The 5,970-nt window shown below is 38.5% G+C and overlaps 1 pseudogene; it reads right to left on the bottom strand.

The window, feature by feature from the left end:
- Positions 1 to 4,513: 4,513 nt before the first annotated feature.
- LOC102029735 lies at positions 4,514 to 4,818 on the bottom strand (annotated as a pseudogene).
- Positions 4,819 to 5,970: the final 1,152 nt, after the last annotated feature.

Raw genomic sequence — 5,970 nt, 5'->3', positions numbered from 1 at the left:
TTATCTAAACATTGCATGAGACATACTTGTACTAAAAAATTATTTCATCTGAAATTTAAATTCAAGAGGCAGTTAAACCGGGACTGTACTATAGATTATGACATCAACTTTGCTACCACACAACTTGTATTGAAATTCTGGTTCTAACACTGGCTCAGTCAACAGCTAATGATGGGAATGTCACTGTTTACATTTCTACACCTATAAAGTGGGACATGTGTTCCTATTAACACCTACTTCATAGGGTTTTACTTGAAGATTAAGTAACTTAGTGTGTGTCAAGTGTTCAGAACAATACCTAACTCATTTTAAAACAAAAATAAATTTTATTTAATTGAATCCGAGCTGTAATTTCCAGATCAAATTTTTGTTTGTTCATTTTCAACTGAAGAAAATGCAGATAGAAGGTGAACCCACCTTTCAGTTTACACGGGGTTCTCCCACTCCTGAGTTATCATTCCAGCCTAAGTATTAGAGGTATCCACCTCTCAATCTCACAAATAATGCAATTTGACAATAAGTCTTGTGGCACCCTAGTTACAGAGATATAAGGTTACCCCTTTTGCACAAACAAGTTGCAGTGTGAAAATGTTGATATCTGCTTATTGCTCCGTCACATAATCATTATCAGAATCCATTTTAATCTTCATTAAAGAACTAACATCTTTTACAAAATATGTATCTCTCAAAAGTTCTGTGATCCTTTTTTCCCCACATGATAAAATCTTAAAAGCTTAACCTACTTTGCTTTCTAGATTTTTCTTGGCCTCCAACTTGCTTTATATTTCCCACCCTCTGCACCAGCTGCAAAAACATACCCTACCTGAGCCTGAAACCATGAGTCTCTACCCTTAACATTTCCTTTACCTAAAATATACTTTTCCCTTTCCATCTTGCTAGCGAGTATTCCTCATTTTTCAAGGGGCAGCTCCAAGTTTTTTTCTACCATAAAATTCTTTCACATTGTATTCTTGTTGGTTGTACACACTTATATTCTCTATTTATTTCTCAGCTTATTGATGGTAACACAATAAAATGGTGTTAAAATCCCACTACATCCAAATTTTTACATGTATACTCTATGAATATTTTTGAATGGAGTTAACATTTTTGAATGGATTCATATGCAGTACACAAATTACAAAAAGTCTTCATCAGCATCTCCTTTTCTTCTCCCAAACATAAGTGTGCACTATAAATATTCTTGTAGGAAACAGAATAAATATGTATCTGTGGGAAATCTGAAGTTTTCCTTTGGACAAGAAACCATGCAACCAAAATTAGCTCTCTGACCAAAGAAACACTATTAATATAAAATAACATATTGCCAAGTGTTATAATTTTATTTTTATTTTATTTTTCTAGAGATCACAATAAGGGAAGTTTGAGGAACTGTCACATCCACAAGGAGTCTAAGAAGACAATGACAGCTCAATATAACGTGGTATGGAAACCAAGATCACCAACTGAGAGCAAGAAAAGGCTCCTTATTCAGCACTTACTAGCAAGGTACTGGGCCTCCGTTGCTTGGTTTGCAGAGACTCAAAGGCAGAAACCAGAGCAGTAGGAAAGCTTTCCAGGGGAAAGAAGAAGGTGCTGGGTGTGCCCTGATTACGTTAACTTTGCTACCACACAACTTGTACTGAAATTCTGGTTCTAGCATGGGGAAGCTGTCGGCAGGCTGACCAGAAGCAAGACATCCTGTGTGGTTGGTAGGGGTATGTACTGGACCTTCTTTAATCGGTCTTAAATTGGAAGCTGGAACAAAAATTAGGGAAGTTGTTCATTATTAATCAAATTCTGACTGTTTGAGACCATTGCTATGGGCTACAGGTTGTGGGTCAGACTTTTTTACATATGCTTTAGGCATCACCCACTTGCATGTGCAATCTCCCACTTGCATTTGCTCCCTTGATGAGCTCCTAGAACAGAAAAAGAACATCAGGTAAAAACTAATAAAATTGAATAAAAGCATGAACTTTAGATAATAATACCAATGTGGCAATATTGGTTCATTATTTGCAATGAATGTAACACACATATGATGCTATGAATAGGGATACAGGGTATGGGATATACAAGAACTCTGTACTGTGTTCTCAATTTTTCTGTGACTCCAAAACTACTATAAAATAATTTTATTGAAAAACACACCTTGGAGACATCCCTGATTCCTTACTTTCTCTCACACTCCGCCCCAGTCCATTTCAAGTGCTGTCAGTTCTGCTTTGACAACAGGTCCAGTATTTGACTGCTTCCCCTCCACGCTCTGCTACCACCTTCACCTGGCTCCATCTTCTCTCACCTGCAAGTCCTCACTGGTTTTGCCACCTCCCACCTGCCTCTGTTCTCGCCTCTCCATGGTGCTTTTCCACAGAGCTTGATACAGCCTGCACGGCCCACATAACCCAACCCCAGCACCTCTTCCCTCATCTCCCACAGCTCTTTCCTCACTCACTCTGCTCCACTATACCAGCCTCACTGCTGTATCTCAGACCCACCAGCACATGCACACCGTATGCCCCTTACACCTGCTCCCTTTCACGGAACACTGTCTGCTCCCTCAGGTCACTCGAGTCCCAGAGAGGCCTTCTCTGAATGAGCTATTTCCCAGTGACTGATGCTGTTAGGGTGCTGTTATTCCTTTCCAAATGCCTAATTTCAATTCAGTCATATAAAAATATCATTGCAGAGATAATTTAGTTCTTCATTTTCTTCATACACATAAAATTCATTTTTACTACTATGGGTCAACTCAGTTGGGCTCAAAAATAGGATCTAAGATGAGAGTTTAAGAGTCCTCACATAATTTACAGACAGAGGCATGTGGTATCATCTGTAATTCCAATTTCTATATGTCACAATTCCTGGAAATATTCCAAAACATTCATACAAGTAACATTTATTGAGTAAAGCTCTATGCTAGAAATCCTGACCCAAGAATAGCACAAACTAATTCCTTTCCTAAGACGGACCACAGACAGGAGAAACATGGGTATCCAAAGCACAGAAATGAGTACTGAAATGCTGGTGCTATTACTGAAGTACACACAAGTGATAGGAGAGAATGCGAATTGTGTGACCTGTGTGAAAAGTACTCTACCAGCTTTTGAGAGAAGTGTAATTGCAGGTGGCAGTTACACTGTTTTGTTATTCTTTGTGTTTGTTTTTCTTCTGTGGACCAAAGGGCTTCCCTTTTCAGGATCCTTTCTTCCCTTGGATCCATGCTGATGAACTAATCTGTTCTCCCCCTTCTTTCTGACTACTACTACTTCTCTCTTACGAAATGTCTTATTTTGTTTTAGGTCTGGCTGCCTTCTTATTTAAGAAATACCTGTTTCACATGGCTATCAGAAGTAGAAACTTTAAGAAGGGCCGGCTCTGTCACTTTATTCCTGCTTTCCCAAGCCACGCAGCTGTAAGCGCCAACACCCAGGTTAACACCACATTCCTGTGGTAGAGAAAGGCAGAACCAGCTCGTGGCTAACAAATGCCGAGAGTCTTGCTCGCAAGGGTTCCGACGCATCATCTGCTACTGTCCCCTCCGTCTCCATCTTCCACATACCGCCCTCCTCCCCAACTCTCACTACATGAGTCAGAAAGCCTCTGACTCTTGGCATATTGTTTTATTTTTATTTATTTATTCAATCTAATTTTGTTTTTAATTAAGTGTTAAGGTCACATACAAATTTCTGCTCCTGCTGTACCTTCCCCACTTTATCCTTCTAATAAGCTGGCAGGAGGCACTACTATCAATCACACATACAACAGTGTTTTAGTCTTGTATTTTTAAATAGCTGTTTAAATACTATCCTGAATAACAACTCAGTCTGACCAAAGAATTCAAAGGTACAGTCTATTAATCATGCTATTATATGTTAACTTTTAAAAGTATCTAACATCGATCAACTATAAAATGTGAGAAATGTTAAATATTCTTTATTTGCTATTATGTATACACCACACTAAAATGCCTTTCAGTAAGTAAAAGGCAGCATTTTTTAGATACAGTGAATTCTAATTTAATTGGCATAATCAAGAGCAAAAATATAGATGTTGCTTCCTTGTCTACAACCACTCCCTTTAACAGCTTAATAACTACAAATTGAAACAGGAAAGTCTTGCTTGATTATAAGACAGTGAAGGATTTTCCCGGTAAACATATTCACATAACCAGTTATATAAATCAAAATATAAAACCAACCTTCAGTAGGTTTTGAGATGACATTCTCAATCTTTGTGAAAAGTAGAACATTACTAATCAAGTCCAACCATATATTTAGAAAGGGAAAACAGTGGCACTATTTACCGAACTGGAATTACTAACAAAATTTGAAAAAGAAAGACATCCATTTAACTACAAGCCAATTTTGCTTAAATCAAGACTGTCTACCAAAAATATTCCATCAGCCACCCATGATCTGAATTCTGGTGTATGAGATCTATTAAATTATGGTACACATAAAAAAAGCCATGAGACATTCCTGTTCTGTAATAAATAAGGCAGTGACTACTACTCATTAGTAGCCTTTTTGAGGTAAGCTGCTAAGTCTGCCCTTTCTCCCTTCTTCCTGATGCCAGCGAAGACCCTTTCTCCTCCAGGGATGTACTTCCTGGGATTCTCCACATACTCCATCAATGTATCCTCTCCCCAGGTGATGCCTTTGTTCTTGTTGGTATCTGTGTAAGAGAATACAAGAGCTTGACCCATCTTCCACCTAAACAGACCATGGAGATTTGGCCTTGCCTCCCTTCTCACAGTGTGGCATGGGCATACTTATGTGCGAAAATCTTCTTGCCTTTCTCAACATCACCCATTTTTAAACCTACTCCGTCTTCACTGCTGGGTAATCATTGCTCTTTCCTCATAACCTTAAGAAAGGTTCCAGCTGAGAAGCCAGACATCCCACTCTCTGGCACATTGTTTTAGACCAACAATTCCAGTGCACAATTCCAGTGCAACAATTCTTTATTAAGAGGCAGGAGGAAAAAAAAAGAAAAGAAAAAGTACAGTGAGAGCTTTAACAGAAATTGTGTCTCTCTCCCTAACTTTCCTCTAGAACCTTTTGTTCCAGTTTTTAACCAGCTATCAAGCTCACCATCTTCTCAAATGCAGTCAAGTGAAAAATAAATCCATCACCCTGTCCATGAACTTATTTTCAGAGTTTGGCTTTTTCAGTTTCATTCATAGTATCATTTTTATCCAATACCTTAATCAGAAATAATTCCTGACAGCTTTCCCTCCTCTATCAAATATATTCACTGAAATTCCAAGCCTGCAAAAACTTTCTGTTGCCTCCTGTATCCATGGTGTTACTATTCCCACTGTTCTGGTACTAACTTAAGTCCACCCTGAACTACTGACACAAACTCAGACTTCTACACAGCACCAACAGATTAATCACATTATCCTTCCTTTAAAAGTTGATTTCTATCTTGGCCACAGAATGAAGTCCAAGCCCTTTTGTCTTGATTTGAGATTGTACAACATATTCTTATTTGACTGTTACCCTTAACTTTCAGCTCTCCCATTGCCTAATCCCTCGTTTGATTGCTCTTCTTTGCTTGCCTTGACCATGTCCAATGCCTCATGTCTTGGTTTATCCTGGGGATTATCCTGTGTGAAAAGCTACCTTCTTCCCTTTCCTTTCTAAAACCACTGTCTGGTTAACATGCTGCCTCTACCAGGAAGCTATAATCAGCCACAGGATCAACACTTTGTGCTGTTCTTGCGTTGGGGTTTCTAGCATAGAGCTTTACTCAATAAATGTTGGTTGTATGAATGTTTTGAAATATTTCCAAGAATGTAACATATCAAAATTTAAGCTACAGATGATACCACATGCCTACGCTGTGGCATATATGGTAATTGTATATGTTTATCTTCTGTTCCTATATAAATTCCATGATAACCAGAATCATTTCTAGCCCTTAAATCCCTTTACATCTACCATGAGCTCAGGGATGCTC

Source organism: Chinchilla lanigera, unplaced genomic scaffold, assembly GCF_000276665.1.
Source record: "Chinchilla lanigera isolate Chin_1 unplaced genomic scaffold, ChiLan1.0 scaffold00014, whole genome shotgun sequence".
Taxonomy (NCBI): domain Eukaryota; kingdom Metazoa; phylum Chordata; class Mammalia; order Rodentia; family Chinchillidae; genus Chinchilla; species Chinchilla lanigera.
This window is presented reverse-complemented; position numbering and strand designations above follow the sequence as displayed.